An 18,208-nucleotide genomic window follows, 5' to 3' on the forward strand; every position below is an offset into this window, starting at 1 on the left:
TGTTAGAGGATTGGTGCAAAAGCTACGGCATTGAGCAACATTTCACGTCCGTGGCCTATCCTCGAGCAGCCGAAGTAGCCAACCGGGAAATTCTTCGTATTCAGCGCTCGGCTCGACCATTTGGGAGGAGTTGGCGGATGAAGTGCCGGGCGTCTTGTGGGCCATCCGAACGACGCCAAAAGAAGGGACGGGAGTCACACCGTTCCATTTGGTATATGGCGGTGAGGTTGTCATACCGGTCGAAGTCGGCGTTGAGTCGGCCGAATCCAGAGCTATGATGATGACAACGCCGAGCGAAGAAACATGGAGCTGGTAGAAGAGGAGAGGGCAAAGGCGTCCGTTCGGTGATGGCATACCGTCGTGGATGAAGCAAAACTACAACCGTAGCGTAATTCCCAGATCGTTCCAAGTCGGCGATCTTGTGCGGAAGAAAGCCGGTCGGCGGCGTCGGCAAGCTTGAAGCTCCATGGGTAGGCCCTTTCAAAATCATCAGCTCAAAGCTCCGCGTATTATCGGAGGGCGAGGGCGGACGGCCTAGATAGGTGGAGCACGAACCACCTCCTTACGGCGGTGAAAGGTGTATCATCAGATCACCCTGTATTTCATTTTCGACTAAATACTTGAAATGCAGAGATGAAAAGTCAAAAAAGCGAATATAAGGCATTATCATCGTAAGCGAAGGCCCCGAGCCGATCGGTCGGGAGGTTTATATCCAGGAGCTCGAACGAAGGCCCCGAGCCGATCGGTAGGGAGGTTTATATCCGAGCCGGAGCCGCGCCGATCGGCCGGGAGGTTTATATCCGAGCCGGGAGCTCGAAACCGAAGGCCCCGAGTCGATTGGCCGGGAGGTTTATATCCGAGCCGGGAGCCGGCGTCTATAAACCTCCAGGCCGACAAGCACCGTCGTTAAAGATCAAGAGCCGCGCCGATCGGCTATAAACCTCCAGGCCGACGAGCACCGTCGTTAAAGATCAAGAGTCGCGCCGATCGGCTATAAACCTCCAGGCCGACGAGCACCGTCGTTAAAGATCAAGAGCCGCGCCCATCGGCTATAACCTCCGTGCCGACGAGCACCGTCGTTAAAGAGCGACGCCGATCGGCTATAAACCTCCGTGCCGACAAGCACCGTCGTTAAAGATCGAGAGCCGCCGATCGGCTATAAAAACCGGGCCGACGAGCACCGAGAGCCGCGCCGATCGGTTATAAACATCGGTGCCGAGGCGCCGTAAAGATCGAGAGTCGCGCCGATCGGCTATAAACCTCCAGGCCGACGAGCACCGTCGTTAAAGATCGAGAGCCGCGCCGATCGGCTATAAACCTCCAGGCCGACGAGCACCGTCGTTAAAGATCGAGAGCCGCGCCGATCGGCTATAAACCTCCAGGCCGACGAGCACCGTCGTTAAAGATCGAGAGCCGCGCCGATCGGCTATAAACATCCAGGCCGACGAGCACCGTCGTTAAAGATCGAGAGCCGCGCCGATCGGCTATAAAGACCGACGAGCACCGTCGTTAAAGATCGAGAGCCGCGCCGATCGGCTATAAACATCCGCGCCGACGAGCACCGTCGTTAAAGATCGAGAGCCGCGCGATCGGCTATAAACATCCGGGCCGACGAGCACCGTCGTTAAAGATCGAGAGCCGCCCGATCGGCTATAAACCTCCCCGCCGACGAGCACCGTCGTTAAAGATCGAGAGCCGCGCCGATCGGCTATAAACATCCAGGCCGACGAGCACCGTCGTTAAAGATCGAGAGTCGCGCCGATCGGCTATAAACCTCCAGGCCGACGAGCACCGTCGTTAAAGATCAAGAGCCGCGCCGATCGGCTATAAACATCCGCGCCGACGAGCACCATCGTTAAAGATCGGGAGCCGCGCCGATCGGCTATAAACCTCCAGGCCGACGAGCACCGTCGTTAAAGATCGAGAGCCGCGCCGATCGGCTATAAACCTCCAGGCCGACGAGCACCGTCGTTAAAGATCGAGAGCCGCGCCGATCGGCTATAAACATCCGCGCCGACGAGCACCGTCGTTAAAGATCGGGAGCCGCGCCGATCGGCTATAAACCTCCAGGCCGACGAGCACCGTCGTTAAAGATCGAGAGCCGCGCCGATCGACTATAAACATCCGCGCCGACGAGCACCATCGTTAAATATCAAGAGACGAGCAAAGGATGGTTAATCGGAATTAAAGAGGCAAACAAGTTTGCGCGCTGAGCGGTTGATCAGGCACGTAATGAGACATTGAAGATAATTCGTTTGTCTGGCATAGCGAGGTGCCGAGCGGAATGGTTATAAAGAATACTTAGTAAGTTCTTGCCACAATAAAAGGTGAAAGGAACAGAAGATCATCTATTACGCAAGCTAAAAAAGTCATTACAGAGATAGTCCGGGCCGAACGGCTGGAATACAAAAAAGTTTATAAAAACGCTCCTCAGACATCAAAATCAAAGAGAGCGTCGGGGATGGTGTCCATCACGCTCGCTATATCTTCGGGGGGGATGGTCAACTCGGCAGACAAGTGACCTTTGGTCTTTAGATATCCCACCGCCGCCTTGATCGCCTCCTCGAACGTGAGGGATATCTTGTCAGTGAACTTCTCTCCGAAGTCCTCCGAACAAAGGAACGCTTTCCTCACCTCGTCAGAGCGGGCCAACTCCCCCTCCTGGTATTCCTTGAGCGCGGCATGGGCGGCATCGCTGGCGGCTTGGAGCTCGGCCAGATCTCCGTCGAATCTTTGGAGATCCGCCGAGCGGCCCTCCTTCTCGGCGGCCAACAGGGCGTCCAAGTCTTTGATGCGTTGTTCCAACCCCCTGATCTCCACCTTCATACGGTCCATATCATTGATGGCCTGTTGCTTCTGAGTGGTCGCCGTTTTGAGCTCCTTCTCTCGTTGCTTGATCATTGTTTCGAGCCGAACGACTTTGCTCGCCAAATCGTTAGCCCTTTTCCGTTCGGCATCTAGCGATTTTTTGGCCTTCGCCAGAGCGGCAGCCGACTGCCCGTTACCCCCAACGGTTTTTTGTTTTTTCAACTCGTCCTCCAGCTCGGCCAATCGATTGCTAATAGCGATCTGCTCCACCCAGTTCTACCAACAAATGTCCACAGGTTAGAAACCTAATTCGAATATGCAAATAAAGAAAAGGAGAGCATACCCCGGTGGCCTGTTGAAGGTTGTTATCGCCGAGCTGCCCGGGAGTCATCTTGGCTATGCGACGCCGAGCATCTAGCCAAGCTTGGGCAAGAGGGCCCGTCAGAGTAATCTGCTGCTCGGGGACCACTGGCCTATCGGCAGCAGCCATGTACGCCTCTGAGGGGAGGCGCAGAACGGTCTTTATCAAGTTTTGGCCGCTCGGCTCACTCTGAGAATCAGCGGCCTTATCGGACGGCCCACCGGCAGAAGAGGAGGGAAGCTCACCTATACGCCTGATACGGCGCAAAGTTCTGGAAGGGCTGGACGGCGGCACCTCCGAGCTGGCCCTCGGAGAGCCCTGAGGAGTTGGGGTACTCTCGAGGGAAACCGTCCCGGATAACGCCGGTGCGCCCGCGCTCCGCTCGGGCAGTGGCTCATCAAGATTAGAGGCAGGGGCAGATTCTGGTTTTCGGCGCTTCCGAGTGCGTAGCGGCACATCATCGGCCGAACGGCCCCCTACCTTAGCCTCGGTAGGAGGTTCCTGGTCACCCGCGGCCTCATTGTGAAAGGCAGGGACATCTGAGGCTTCGGGGACAGTTGGTGCCCCCTCACTTTCTCCACCGGTCGGATCGGATGGAGCAAGGCCCCGCTCGGCGGCCTCCTTGTTCGTCACCTCCTCAATCTGAGCAGCTTTCAGTTTGAGCTTCTCGGTAGCCTTGACACGCCACATGACTTCAGCTGCAGAAGCAAAAAATAAATCAGTTAGAACAAAACAAATGGGAAGATAAGGAAACTTACTCATGCTGTAGGGCAGATCGGCGGGGATAGAAGACAAGCCGAATATATGCATTACTCCCGGAAGGAGCATCTCGTCAATATGATAGCGCTGACCGACTAGCCGTTCGGCTGCATGGAGATAGTCCGCGTCACCTCTAAACTTGCCGAGCTCCGATTGCGCGGGCATAGCCGTCTGCCACTTGGTGCGGAAAGTCGGCCGCTCGGGAAAACGTATATAGAAAAAATGCTCCTTCCAATGTTTGTTGGAGCTCGGCATATGATCAAAAAGCACGAAGCCTATCCTAGATTGGAAAACAAAGGTACCCCACTCGGCTTGCTTGGGATAGTAAAAGTAATGGAATATTTTTGGGTCCAAGGGGATGTTGTTCAGCTTGAACAAAACTATCACTCCGCTCAGCAGCCTAATAGAGTTGGGAACTACTTGGCCGAGCGGAATGCGGAAATAGTTGCAGACTTCTAAGAAAAATTTGTGAGGTGGAAAACGCAGTCCGGCTAGAAATTGGTCTCGGAAGAAAAGCACTGTGTCGGACGGCGGTGCATGAGGCCGATCGGCTGGTGTGGCTAACACTATTTGGTGGTCGGTCGGCAGGTCATAAGTCCGGACGAGACGCAAGGCGTCTTCCTCATCAAAACGGCTCTCCATGGTCGTGTACCATAGACCTGGAGCTCCGCCAGTCGACTGTGAAGTGCTAGTCATGGTCAAGGGACGAGAATATAGGATGCCGAGGGAAGGGGTGAGCAAAGAAGGGAGAAGAAGCCGATTGAAGGAAACGGGTAACAAAAAGAAGAAAGCGCTGGGAACAAGAGAAAAGGCCTTACAAACAAAGAAGATGATCGACGAAGGGCCGAGGTTTGCCGAAGAGTTGAGGGGCGAGGTTGCCGGAAGAGAATACGAGCAGAGAAGCGCCGGAGAAGAGTGAAGCAGCGAGGCGGCGGCGGAAGCGGAGCCGCAAGCTTTATATGGCCGCCCGGAAGCAACCTCCACCGTCCGATCCAGGTCGTCGATATCGAGGTTGTCATCGGATCGTCCGTTTCAAACGGCGGCTGTCCCATCGGAAGTGACGTAACCGCCATACTCTGACAAATGTACGGTCGCCACGTGTCAGCCGGGTACTAGCCGCATTTAATGAGCTCCCCTTACCTCGCGCAGAGCACGTGATGGGTAGTATGGGAGAACAACGGACATCGATTCCCGAAAATACAAGGCATGGACAAAGTATCGCCGAACGGACAGATATCGCCGCTCGGATGAGCATCTTTATGCTGGCCGAGCGGCCTAAGGCAATGATCATTGTTCGACGGATCGGCGGTCCAGTCGATCGGACTTTGCCTCCTTCGACTAGACTCGAGAGGAAGGCAAGTGATCCGGCGTAAAATCCGGAACCCCATAAGAGTCAACGTGAGGAGGTCACAGGGTCCAATGGCTCGCCGGAAAAGGGCGAGCCGACCGGACTCAGAAGAAAGGAAAATCTGATAGTAAAGGCACCTGGTAGGGACCGGTAGTCAAAATGCGTAATCCCGTAAGGAGTCAACGCTGAGGGTGGGTCAAAGAATCAAGGGTCGCCGGACAGGGCAAGCCGACCGGACTCAGTCGACGGTGGGTAAAGGCGGGACATCTTCCGTCAAGTCGTATGGTGTGTCATACTTCTAGTCGACAACGGGTGGTCCCGCCGTCCCATCAAAGAACATGCTCGGACTGTGGCAGTCAGGTAAGCTCTCTGACAAGTGCATACCGTGGTATGGGTTGCTGACACGTACGCACCTCGGTAGGCGTGCATCGGTTCCTTCTCCGTCTTATATAAAGAGGCTATTACTTCGCCAAAGGTACGCAGAATACGAATTTGGCAGCCACTTTCTCCAACACTTACCTGACTTGAGCGTCGGAGGACCGTCGCCGGGACACCCCTCCCGGCTCGGTTTTGTTGCAGGTTCGCCGGAGCACTCGAGGATCCAGCAGAGAGCGCCACGTGCCCAGCATCCGCTGACTCTTGATTCGGACAGGATCATTTAGGATTTAGAATTTAAGAAATTTTATTTAAAAAAAGTGACGTACTAAATATTAAGGTTGTTGGTGCAACCTTAGGTCAAGGTTGACCTGGTTGACCCGACTCGAGTTGACTTGACTCGAGTTGTATTTTGATGTTTGACTTGGGAAGATTGTTGGTGCAACCTTAGGTCAAGGTTGACCTGGTTGACCCGACTCGAGTTGACTTGACTCGAGTTGTATTTTGATGTTTGACTTGGGAAGATTGTCGGTGCAACCTTAGGTCAAGGTTGACCTAGTTGTGTTGCATGTTGATGTTTGACACTCGTGAGAGAGTTCTATTCTTGATATGGGACAAGAATAGATGTTTGGGAGATTATTGGTGCAACCGTAGGTCAAGGTTGACCTGGTTGACCTGATTCGGGAAAAAGTCCAAGTATGGAGACTTGGCAACGGAAAAGTCCAAGCAGGGAGCTTGGCACTGGAAAAGTCCAAGTATGGAGACTTGGCACTGGAAAAGTCCAAGCAGGGAGCTTGGCACGCGAAAAGTCCAAGTATGGAGACTTGGCACTGGAAAAGTCCAAGCAGGGAGCTTGGCACGGGAAAAGTCCAAGTATGGAGACTTGGCTGGAAAAGTCCAAGCGGGGAGCTTGGCACGGGAAAAGTCAAGTATGGAGACTTGGCAGGAAAAGTCCAAGTATGAAGACTTGGCACGGAGAAGTCCCAGTGAGGAAGCCGGCATGGAAAGTCCTAACTGGGATGTTAGGCGGTTGGAAAGTCTGGTGAGTGAAGCCGGTGGAAAGTCCTAACTGGGATGTTAGGCGGTTGGGAAGTCACAGTGAGTGAAGCCGGGCAAGGAAAGTCCCAGTGAGTGAAGCCAGGCGGAAAAGTCTGGTGAGTGAAGCCAGATTGAAAACCCTAGTGAAGGCGGTGAAAATCCTAGTGAGTGAAGCTAGGTGAATGAGAAAGTCCTAGCGGGATGTTAGGCGGTGTGAAATCCTGGTGAGTGAAGCCGGTGGAAAGTCACAGTGAGTGAAGCGGGCAAGGGAAAATCCAGATGGATCAAGGGTGATCGGACATCCGGTGTTGAGAAGTCCAAGTGAGTGAAGCTTGGCATATGGAGTCGGAGAGGGCTCGGTGGCTCGTTCTCCGAACTAGGTTAGAGGGCACTCTAAGCGGAGTTGGATCGGTGGTGGCCGATCCGGTGATCTGCGTTTGCCTCGATCGGTCGGTGACCGATCGTAATTCGATGGCTCGCGGTTGCATCGATCGATCGGTCGAGACCGATCGAGGCAACGCAACCTGCGAGAAGAAACCGTGGATCGGTCTGGCGGCCGATCCACCCATTTGATCGGTGGACCGATAAGAGATGGAAGAGAAGCGAAGGCGGTCGGTCTATGGACCGATCAGGAGGTTCCTGATCGGTCCACGGACCGATCGGGGCTTCGATCGCGACACCGATCGATCCGGGACCGATCGGTGACAAGCGAAGCTTCAGCGCTGGGGTCGATCGGTGCGGACGATCGATTGTTCTAGCGTTGCGATGCAGCGGCTAGTTTCTTCACTTTCTTCTTGGCGGTATAAAGGGGTGAGGGCTTCTCTGGCTTCTTCTTCTTCTTCTTTACGAAATACTCTGATGCCTTTGCTTCTTCTTCTCTTGAGCTTTGTTGAGCTCGTTGGGTGCTAAAGCTTTGCGTGAGCTTCTTCCCGTTCTTGGTTTTCTAGCTAGGCTTGGATCCGAGAAGCTGCTGCTTCACCAGGGTTCCTGCTGACTTCAAGAAGGCAAGCAAGTGTTGTTTACATTTCTGTTCTTGTTTTCTTGTTCCTATTTGTACTTCTATTGCTGTTGCAAAGATTGTGGTGAGGTTTCTCCACCCACAAGGAGTATCTATTAGCCGGGTTTCCGGGGACTCATCCACCGACGGATTGATAGGCTTCGTCCACCTTACGGACACGCCGAGGAGTAGGAGTTCATCTCCGAACCTCGTTATATGGTTTGTCTTTCTTCTCCTGTATTCTTTCTGCATCTATTTTTCCGCTGCGCTAACCCTAGTTTATAGAAAGAAACGAGCGATTTGGGGCGGCTATTCACACCCCCCCTCTCTAGCCGCGAACAAAGGATCCTAACAAGTGGTATCAGAGCAAGGTCGCTCTTCATCGGATTCACACCCGTGGGAGCACAAGCGCTAGAGATGGATCAATTCGGAGAAGACATCACCATTCCACCCTTCTACAACGACAACTTCGCATATTGGAAGGTAAGGATGATGTATTTTCTTAGGACTAATATGTGGAATTGGTTTTGTGTACAAGAAGGGTTTACTCCTCCAATGGATAAAGAAGGAGAGCCTCTAGAGAAGAACAAGTGGACAAAGGAACAAGTCCATCAATCAACGATCAACAATGAGGTAACTAAAACAATTGAATTTTCATTACCTACTAATATTTTGCGTAAGATAGGTGAATACAACAATGCCAAGGAGTTGTGGGATAACTTGGCCAAGTACCATGAGGAGAGTTCCACTTCAAGCCATGAAGAGGAGCCTAGTGAGCCAAGTAGCTCACATCATGGAGGGAGCGAGTTGGGAGTTGAGGGCTACTCAACATCCAAGGAAGAAGAGGAAGTGAGTTCTTCTTCAAGATCGGAGCACGAAGAAGAAGCTTCTACCTCCGGGAGGGATGAAGAAGAGAACATCCATTCATCCTCAATCCTAGGTAACTCAAACACTTTAAGTTCAAGTAAATTGCATATAATGTGTTTTGAGTGTAGGGAATTTGGGCACTACAAGAGTAAGTGTCCAAAGAGGGTAAGAAAGACTCCACCGGCGCCAAAGGTCAAGGAAGCCGGAGTCCCGAAACGCAAGGGCAAGGAGCACATCGTGTGCTTCCAATGCAAGCAAAGGGGACACTATAGGAGCCATTGTCCGAGGGGGAGGCAACCTCACAAGGGCAAGAGACCGGGCACATCGATAGGGGGAGCTAAGGCAAACCCTAAGGTAACCTCTAAGGTTCATTATTGCAATTCTAATAAAACTCATGCTAGTAGTTTTGTTGCAATTGTTAATAATGATAAGCATGTTAACTTTAGGAACCAATACATGTGCTTAGGAGCTAAACATGTTAGCCTAAGTAAGGATAACACTAGAAATACCAACCCTAGGATTAACGCTTCTAAAGTTAAGGAAAACCTAGGTAGAAATCCCAAAAAGACTAGACACATGCCTAGGAATATCTCAAGAGAAAATGACAAATTAAAACTTGAGGTATTAGAGAGGGAAAATCAAGTCTTGAGGTCAAGACTTGATAATTTAGAAAAGGCTCTTAAAAACATGGAGAAGTCATCTCTAGGGTTTAAGGGTCAAAAACCAAAGCCCAAGGACAAGAAAGGTTTGGGTCACAAACCTAAGTCCCAAATGGTCAAGCCCACCTATCATAATGTTCCATTCGATTATGGAACAAAACCTAGGGCTAGGAAGACCACCACCAAGGTCACAAGGGAAGTCACCCCTAGAGTTGATCTTGATGAGACCCAAATGACCAAGGCTTTAAAGCCTAAGAGGGTCATTAGGAGGTTGCTAGGAAGTCATCCTAGTGAATTTTTAGTGAACCCAATGAGCTCAAGTAGGTATTGGGTTCCTAGGAGCATTTTCTCTACCCATAGATGGGTTAGAGAGTGTCAACTCAATAAGAAGGGTAGTTAACCCAACTTTGAGGAAATTGACACTCAAGGAGCATTTTCAAGGTTTTGGGAACCTTTGAAAATGAAAGGGGATAATCTTTATCATTCACTCCTTGGAAGAGTAAAGTGTGCCAAAGTGAGAATATTTTAATCTTATTTGGCACAATTTAAGGAAACCTAGAGAAAAACCATAATTGGGATTTTGGTTTTCTCTTAGGGATATATGGGCAATCTAGGATTAGAATTTAAGTTAACTAAGAGATTAAGGATACTTAGATAGGTAATCTAGGTATTTTATTTGTGTTAACTTACCATGGTTGTTTGCCATATGACATGTCATGACATCATGTTTAGTTTTATCATCATTTGAAATGTCATGATAGTGCTAGGCTAGTTTATATGTCATGCTTTATTTAAGTTTTCAAACTTTATGCCATGACATCATGACATTGGCACATGTTTTTACTTATGATATCATTATATGCCATGTCATCATCTCTTGCATTATAATCAATGTAATTGATTTAAGGAAAAACACATTTTGATATTGAGATCAAATTGATTTTTAGAAAATGCATGAGAACTTAGCCTAAGTTGACCTTAACCCATATCTCACATCAAATTGACTTGAATGTGGTTTGATACACTTTAGATGTGTGTGAGATATTAGGATCATGAGTTAGGATCAAGGTGCATAGTTCTTGTACCTAGATGACCCTAATTCAAGAAATGGAGGATCATAGGGAAAGCTTATGTACAAGTCATGTACATTTAGCCCTAAGATTATGGTCCTAAATTCAAATGGTTTTAAAATCATTTTAAAATTGATTTGAAAAACCTTGATGAAGCTTTCCTAGTGATAGCATTCATCATTGAACATTGTGATACAAAGTTGAGTTAAAACTTGAACTATTTCAAAGTTTTTGAACTTTGTATCAAGATTTGAAAATGGAAACTATTTTCATAGAAAATTATTTTTCCATGGTAGTGTATGATATGAGGAATGTATCCTCAAAATTTCACAATTTTTCGAATTTTCTGGAATTTATTAGGGGTTTCTGAATTTCGGGAGAGGAAAAATCAGAAATCCCTGTGATCAGTGTCTGGATCGGTCGCTGGACCGATCCAGGGAGGGCTGGATCGGTCACTGGACCGATCCAGGGAGTGGATCGGTCTGGTGACCGATCAGTACGTGCCAAATGCTGATATTCGACCTGATTGTCTGAAATTTCAGCTTGAAAGTTGGTTTTAGATTTCTAAAGGTTTGAAACTCTCCAAGACATTGTTGGTGCAATGGTCAAGGGAGTTGGCCTTTAGGGAGTTTTAACTATTAGTCAAGGGGAGTTGACTTTTAGGGGGAGTTTTTACTCCTTGAGGATTAGTGATATGGGATTATCACTAAGTGGACTGTTGAGCTTAGTATCAAGGGGAAAATAAGAGTTTCAATGAAAGGTATGGGACTTTCATTAGGAAGAAACTCTTGACCTTGATACCCTCCTTATTCTTTTTGATGTGTGTCAAAAAGGGGAGAGTGTTCATTGGAGAATTATTGGAGAACCCAAGTTAGGTTATCGGTTTAACCTAAGCTAGGGGAAGATTGTCAAGGAATGTTCGAGGAAGAACATTGGAATACTTTTTGATGTGTGTCAAAAAGGGGGAGAATTATTAGAGAACCCAAGTTAGGTTATCAGGTTAACCTAAGGGGAGAATGTCTAGAGAATGTTCAAGGAAAGAACATTGGACATTGGAAGATGGTTGGAAAACCTAAGTTAGGTTATCGGGTTAACCTAACTTGATTATGGTTTTGTCAAACATCAAAAAGGGGGAGATTGTTGGTGCAACCTTAGGTCAAGGTTGACCCGACTCGAGTTGACTTGACTCGAGTTGTATTTTGATGTTTGACTTGGGAAGATTGTTGGTGCAACCTTAGGTCAAGGTTGACCTGGTTGACCCGACTCGAGTTGACTTGACTCGAGTTGTATTTTGATGTTTGACTTGGGAAGATTGTCGGTGCAACCTTAGGTCAAGGTTGACCTAGTTGTGTTGCATGTTGATGTTTGACACTCGTGAGAGAGTTCTATTCTTGATATGGGACAAGAATAGATGTTTGGGAGATTATTGGTGCAACCGTAGGTCAAGGTTGACCTGGTTGACCTGATTCGGGAAAAAGTCCAAGTATGGAGACTTGGCACGGAAAAGTCCAAGCAGGGAGCTTGGCACGGGAAAAGTCCAAGTATGGAGACTTGGCACGGAAAAGTCCAAGCAGGGAGCGTGGCACGCGGAAAGTCCAAGTATGGAGACTTGGCACTGGAAAAGTCCAAGCAGGGAGCTTGGCACGCGAAAAGTCCAAGTATGGAGACTTGCACGGAAAAGTCCGAGTATGAAGACTTGGCAGAGAGTCCTGGTGAGTGAAGCCAGAAGGAAAGTCCTAACTGGATGTTAGGCGGTTGGAAAGTCCCGTGAGTGAAGCAGGCGGTGGAAAGTCCTAAGCGGGATGTTAGGCGGTTGGAAGTCTGGTGAGTGAAGCCAGGAAGGAAAGTCTGGTGAGTGAAGCCAGACGAAGAAGTCGTGAGTGAAGCCAGGCAGATTGGAAATCTGGTGAGTGAAGCGGTGAAAATCCTAGTGAGTGAAGCTAGGTGAATGAGAAAGTCCTAACCGGGATGTTAGGCGGTGTGAAATCCTGGTGAGGCAGTTGGAAAGTCCCGTGAGTGAAGCCGGGCAAGGAAAATCCAGATGGATCGAGGGTGATCGGACATCCGGTGTTGAGAAGTCCAAGTGAGTGAAGCTTGGCATATGGAGTCGGAGAGGGCTCGGTAGCTCGTTCTCAACTAGGTTAGAGAGGGCACTCTAAGCAGGAGTTGGATCGGTCCGTGACCGATCCGGTGATCTGCGTTTGCCACGATCGGTCGGTGACCGATCGAATTAGATCGATGGCTCGCGGTTGCAATCGATGCGGAGACCGATCGAGGCAACGCAACCTTGCGAGAAGAAAACCGTGGATCGGTCTGCTGAACTGGATCGGTCGGGCGGACCGATCAGGAGTGGCCGATGGAGAGGAGAAGACCGGTCGGTCTATGGACCGATCGGAGGTTCCGATCGGTCCACAGGCCGATCGGGGCTTGATCGCGACACCGATCGATGCGGGGACCGATCGGTGACAAACAAGCCGCGCTGGGGCGATCGGTCCGGACCGATCGGTGTTCTGCGTTGCGATGCAACGCTAGTTTCTTCATTTCTTCTTCGCGGTATAAAGGGTGAGGGCTTCTAGGCTTCTTCTTCTTCTTCTTTCGAAGTACTCTTCCTCAAGCTTTTGCTTCTTCTTCTTTTGAGCTTTGTTGAGCTCGTTGGGTGCTAAAGCTTTGCGTGAGCTTCTTCCCGTTCTTGGTTTTCTAGCTAGGCTTGGATCAGAAGCTGCTGCTTCACCAGGGTTCCTGCTGACTTCAAGAAGGCAAGCAAGTGTTGTTTACATTTCTGTTCTTGTTTTCTTGTTCCTATTTGTACTTCTATTGCTGTTGCAAAGATTGTGGTGAGGTTTCTCCACCCACAAGGAGTATCTATTAGCCGGGTTTCCGGGGACTCATCCACCGACGGATTGATAGGCTTCGTCCACCTTACGGACACGCCGAGGAGTAGGAGTTCATCTCCGAACCTCGTTATATGGTTTGTCTTTCTTCTCCTGTATTCTTTCTGCATCTATTTTTCCGCTGCGCTAACCCTAGTTTATAGAAAGAAACGAGCGATTTGGGGCGGCTATTCACACCCCCCCTCTCTAGCCGCGAACAAAGGATCCTAACAAAGGTGACTCGAGTACTCGCAAGATGAGTTACATAGCATATTATATATATATATATATATATATATATATATATATATATATATATATATATATATATATATATATAGCTCAATAGGAAAAAAAATGTTGAACAAGGTAACACCGAATCTAGGGCGACTGGCTCGACCCCACAGAAATTTCTCATCGGTCGTTAGCATAAATCGAGACGTGTTTACGACGTGCGACCTAGAAACCCAACATCTCGTAATTGTACATCCCATTTGGAGAAAAAATCTCTGCAAATATACTGTAGCTAAGGATCGAACTGTAAATGTCTAGGTGACAACTAATGTCTTAGCCCCAGGGGCAAAAAAAAATATATCGATGTAAGTCTAGTCAGAAATCAACATAGACTCAACTTTATAAATTTAATGATAATTGAACTCATCAATCAAAAAACAACATCTAGCAATCGACAAAAGACTCTTAAGTTTGGTTATGCCCTCTAAGTGGTTAATCAGACATTTAAGGTTCGAATGCTGACGCACTATAGAAATTTTTCTCTAGCGGGATGATAAATCAAAGAACACCGTTTGGATGAGCGTTCGCGAGCGCTTCCTATCTTCCTGATTTATCTTGATGACTAGTTAGAAATTTTTGTAGGGTCGTATTAGTCACCTTTAGAATTAGTCAATTTAAGCTGGATAGGATTAAATTTTAAAAAAAAGGAAAAAAACCTCTTAGGTCAACACTAACAATGCACGATGACAATTATTTATTATTTTTAGGCTTAGTGTGACGATAAAAAGAAAGATACATTTCTAATCATTGTTTAATTTTCACACATGCACATTTAGATGATTGAACTACTAGTTAAATCAGGGTGCCTCGTCAAGAGTCATCGTATTTCCTAAATTTCCTTGAAAGGTAGAATATAGGGCTAAATAGTCTATCCAAGATTAATTGAGTGGTAAAATTTGAATACATAATATATATAAAAATGGCAATTATCTATTGTAACATTAGATTGTGTATCAGGATTATTTACTTTGTTGACTGGTGAAAATTTATGTAGAGCAGCTGGATATTCGGATTAAAAAAATATTATAATTTTCACATATACTAAATTATCAAAAAAATTGTTTTTTAAAGTATTTTTTATTGTTCTTAGATTTGAATATAAAAAAAAAAAATTTCAACCTTCCTTAATGGACAGGGGCATCGGCCACGAGGCCAGATCCTCTGGTCCAGAAAATTCTGGATCAAAAAATATCCTCTTCATTCATTGGGTGGATGAATTGGACCTCACCTGTTAAACAGGTGGGATCCAGTTCATCTAACCAATGAATGAACAGGGATCAGGGATGGTCCAGGGATTCTTGATCAGAGGATCCCTGCCCATCGGCCACTCCGGTTCCTCAGCGTCTGCGTCGTGAGAACGACGAGCACGCCGACAACATCCGGTCGCCGTTGGTACGATCCGACGGCGAAGAAGAGAGAGCTTTATCATCCTCGGGAACCTGTTCGAAGATGGATCCAAGCCATTCCAAGGGTGGCATTTCATATCTCATACGTTAATACGAACCCTCTCCCTGTTCAGGTTAGTTGAGCTCTAAAAAAAATCCTGTTCTTGTGTAATCGTGTCTTTCGATTCTTAGGTCATCTCGTTACTATCTCAAATTAGGCCCAGTCGTATCTATCAACGATATATATATTCAAGAATAATGCTAATTACAGGTTAATGGTATTCCCCCATTGCTTGGCCAATTGCCGTCTTCGATTGGATCGCCTCGTATTATGTTAAATGAAGTTCCAAGAATTGTTTTCTCTGTTTACTGATTATGTCATTGTACTTTTATTCACTTGTGCTCAATGATGGGAGTAGAAATTGTGCAGATCACTAATGCAAAGTTGAAGTTCAACCCTAATTTGTGGGTTACTTATGTGACAACAAATCCTCTGTGGGTTACTTCGGTGTCAACCATAATTCGTGTGCCGATAGGCCTCATGTATCCATCTAGACCTACTAGTCCTCAAACAATAAGATGCATTTTGCATAGTCTTACTTTACTAGGAAGAGTTCTTTTTCTTGCGAGTTCTAGTAGGAGTAAGTTAAAGGTATTTTAGCTTTACATCCCAGTGAATAAGAGTGAGCATTTGGTTAATTCGATTAATTTAATATTAATTTTGTATAAATTTTTATTATTATTATTTTAAATAAATTTAGTTAATTTGGTGTTAACTGAAATAGTTAATTCAGTTAATTCAGTTTTAGTAAAACTTTGATTTGATTCGGTTAGCCAACATTAAATCGGTTTTCAGTTAATTCAGTTAATTTATGGACCGAATTAACCGAATGCTCACCCCTACCAGTGAACTTACCCTTTCGAGTGAAATTTCTCAGGATAAAAATATCTTTAGTAGCAATTCATACAACCATATCGATGGGTATTCCGTACATATAAAGATAGACAACTGACAAAGTAACAATGACATAACTGTAAGTTGCATATGAGAATTGTTATTCTATACTGATCCGATAATAATGAGGGGTACCACCAGGGATAGATCAAAGTAAGAAAGACCAGCTAATGTGGAAGGTAGAGTCAAGCGAGGTATCCAAGTCGGCCAATTGGACGGTGCACGCTCGAGCGAACTGGGTACGGCCGAGCGCATGATACTAGCGCAAGAGACAATTAAGTCGGGCTCTCCCCGATCGGGTAAAATTGCCCTTTGACCACAAAGAAAGGTAAGCAACAACTGGTGTCGCCTATCGGGTACCACGCCCGATCAGAGCGGGAGGACCGATGACGGTTAGGAAGCAAGGAAAGAGACTAGTCAGCCGATCCTAAGGACACTGCCGAGCAGAGGCAGCCCAGACGAGCAGACTCCAGTCAGCTGCACATGACCTCGCTACAATATCTTTTCATATCATTTTGGGAGTTTATGTCGTTGACAGCAAGGAATGCCCAGCAGACAATTGTACTTTAGAAGTTTTCAGACTGTCACATTAGAGAATTGCATGGCTGCTTGAGGAATGGTGCCAGTGATTCTTTTTGACTTATCTTTTCCTACGACACTTAGAAAAACGTGTCTACATTTTGGGATGTGTGCACGAGCACTACAATGACACTATAAAAGGGGGTTCCCTTCTACAGAAAAAGGTATGCGCAATTTCGTCTTCTGCATTCTGTAGCTACAGTTCATCATTTCTTGAGATCGTCGGAGACTGACTTGCGCCGAACGGCCAACGCCGAGGACTCTTCTCCAGCCCGATGCTGACGTTTTTGTGTTGCAGGGCTACGTGGAGTCTTCACCACGTCAACTTCAAAGTCACATTCCCAGCTTGCCATCCTGACTGTTTCTAGACAGGATCATATACATTCCATAGACTTGATCCAAACATATCAATGACCTTTGCATTTCACATTATTTACATTCAAACTTTTTGGTAAAACAAAGGCAAAATAGTTAGCATTCTTTTGTGTTAACAAGTATTACATTACGATGACATGGAAGTTGCCTTGACAGCCTTTGTAACGAACTCGTGGAATACTATGAATTTCACCTAGCGTGAAGCAAACATGATCTTCATAAGAAAGAAATATATAACTGCCTAAAATGCGAGACCTATACTATATAAGAAGACATAATTACACTCGTTGCTTAAGCAATGCTCAAATTTCCTAGCCGCCTGGAAAACCAGAATAAACGACCTCTAAGCACATGAGCAACAAGACGGTTTATAGGAATGTGTAACAATTATGTAAATACGAATTCTCTCAGATAAACAATAACACATGAAACACCTTGGGAGCATTGAAACTCGTGATCTCTGTCAAACTAAGGAAATCATCATCATTCCTTCTGCGGCTTTCAAATGCAGTCATTCTGAAGGAGTCGCGGCGGAGAAGAGAACGAATGGGTTTAATTGCATTGAGAGGGCAAGCTTCCCGGGGATAGATCATCTGGTCCGTAATTTACGGATCAAGGGATGGTCCATTATTATAGACCATTGATTTGGATGGACCCTACTAATTAAATATGGGCTCCATTTAAATCAATAGTCCTCATACAGTGGACCATCCCCTGGTCCGCAAATTGCGGACTAGAGGATCCCTACTGGAAGCTTCCCGGCATTACGAAAATAGAGGGGAGGTTGGTCCCCCAGCCGAAAATGGTCCAGAATATGACAAATTACTAATATGCATACTTGATAGAAACTTGATAAGGTTGGATTTCAATAAGTATATGTTAGTTGACGAATTTCTGCAGTAAATATAGATGATAAGTTAACTGCTTCCAATGCTTTTGAGGTCGTTAATGAAATATTACCATGAGTAAATTTATGTTTATGAGATTGTTGCATACTTTTGTAAATGATTTTGGTGCAGGTGTAATTAAAGCTGTCCAAATAAGTATATCTAATAGGTCTATAAATCAAATATTGGTTCTAAAGACGAAAGTTGATACAAGTAGCCGAAGACAATTACTTGAGCAGAACATCCTTCGGTTTGCTTTAAGAAATTTATCTGCTTATCTAGTAGAAGATGGCATTTCTACTCTGTATTCTTAGCATCTTCAGTTCTTGTTGCAGTCTATTTAGTTATCGAACTGGTAAGGAATCGACAAAGGGGACACCTTATTCCATAAGTACACATGAATTGAAGCTGCAAAGCTCTTATGTCAGTGTTAAGGTTCATTCTTCTGAACTCATCTCTTTCTAAGCATTCCACTCTGATGAACTCGCTTCATATTTCTGATTTGCTTATTTTCTTAATCTAGATACTCAAATGGACTTGCTTTCTCCAAATTAGAACTGGGAGTGACTGATGAAAGCAGC

The 18,208-nt window shown here is 46.6% G+C and overlaps 1 long non-coding RNA gene across 1 annotated transcript; it reads left to right on the plus strand.

The window, feature by feature from the left end:
- Positions 1–14,877: 14,877 nt before the first annotated feature.
- On the plus strand, positions 14,878–17,208 carry LOC122023449. Its single transcript, XR_006123143.1, has 2 exons — positions 14,878–14,965; positions 17,152–17,208. It is a non-coding gene; the product is annotated as an uncharacterized LOC122023449 (long non-coding RNA).
- Positions 17,209–18,208: the final 1,000 nt, after the last annotated feature.

Source organism: Zingiber officinale, chromosome 9B (genome assembly GCF_018446385.1).
Source record: "Zingiber officinale cultivar Zhangliang chromosome 9B, Zo_v1.1, whole genome shotgun sequence".
Classification (NCBI taxonomy): domain Eukaryota; kingdom Viridiplantae; phylum Streptophyta; class Magnoliopsida; order Zingiberales; family Zingiberaceae; genus Zingiber; species Zingiber officinale.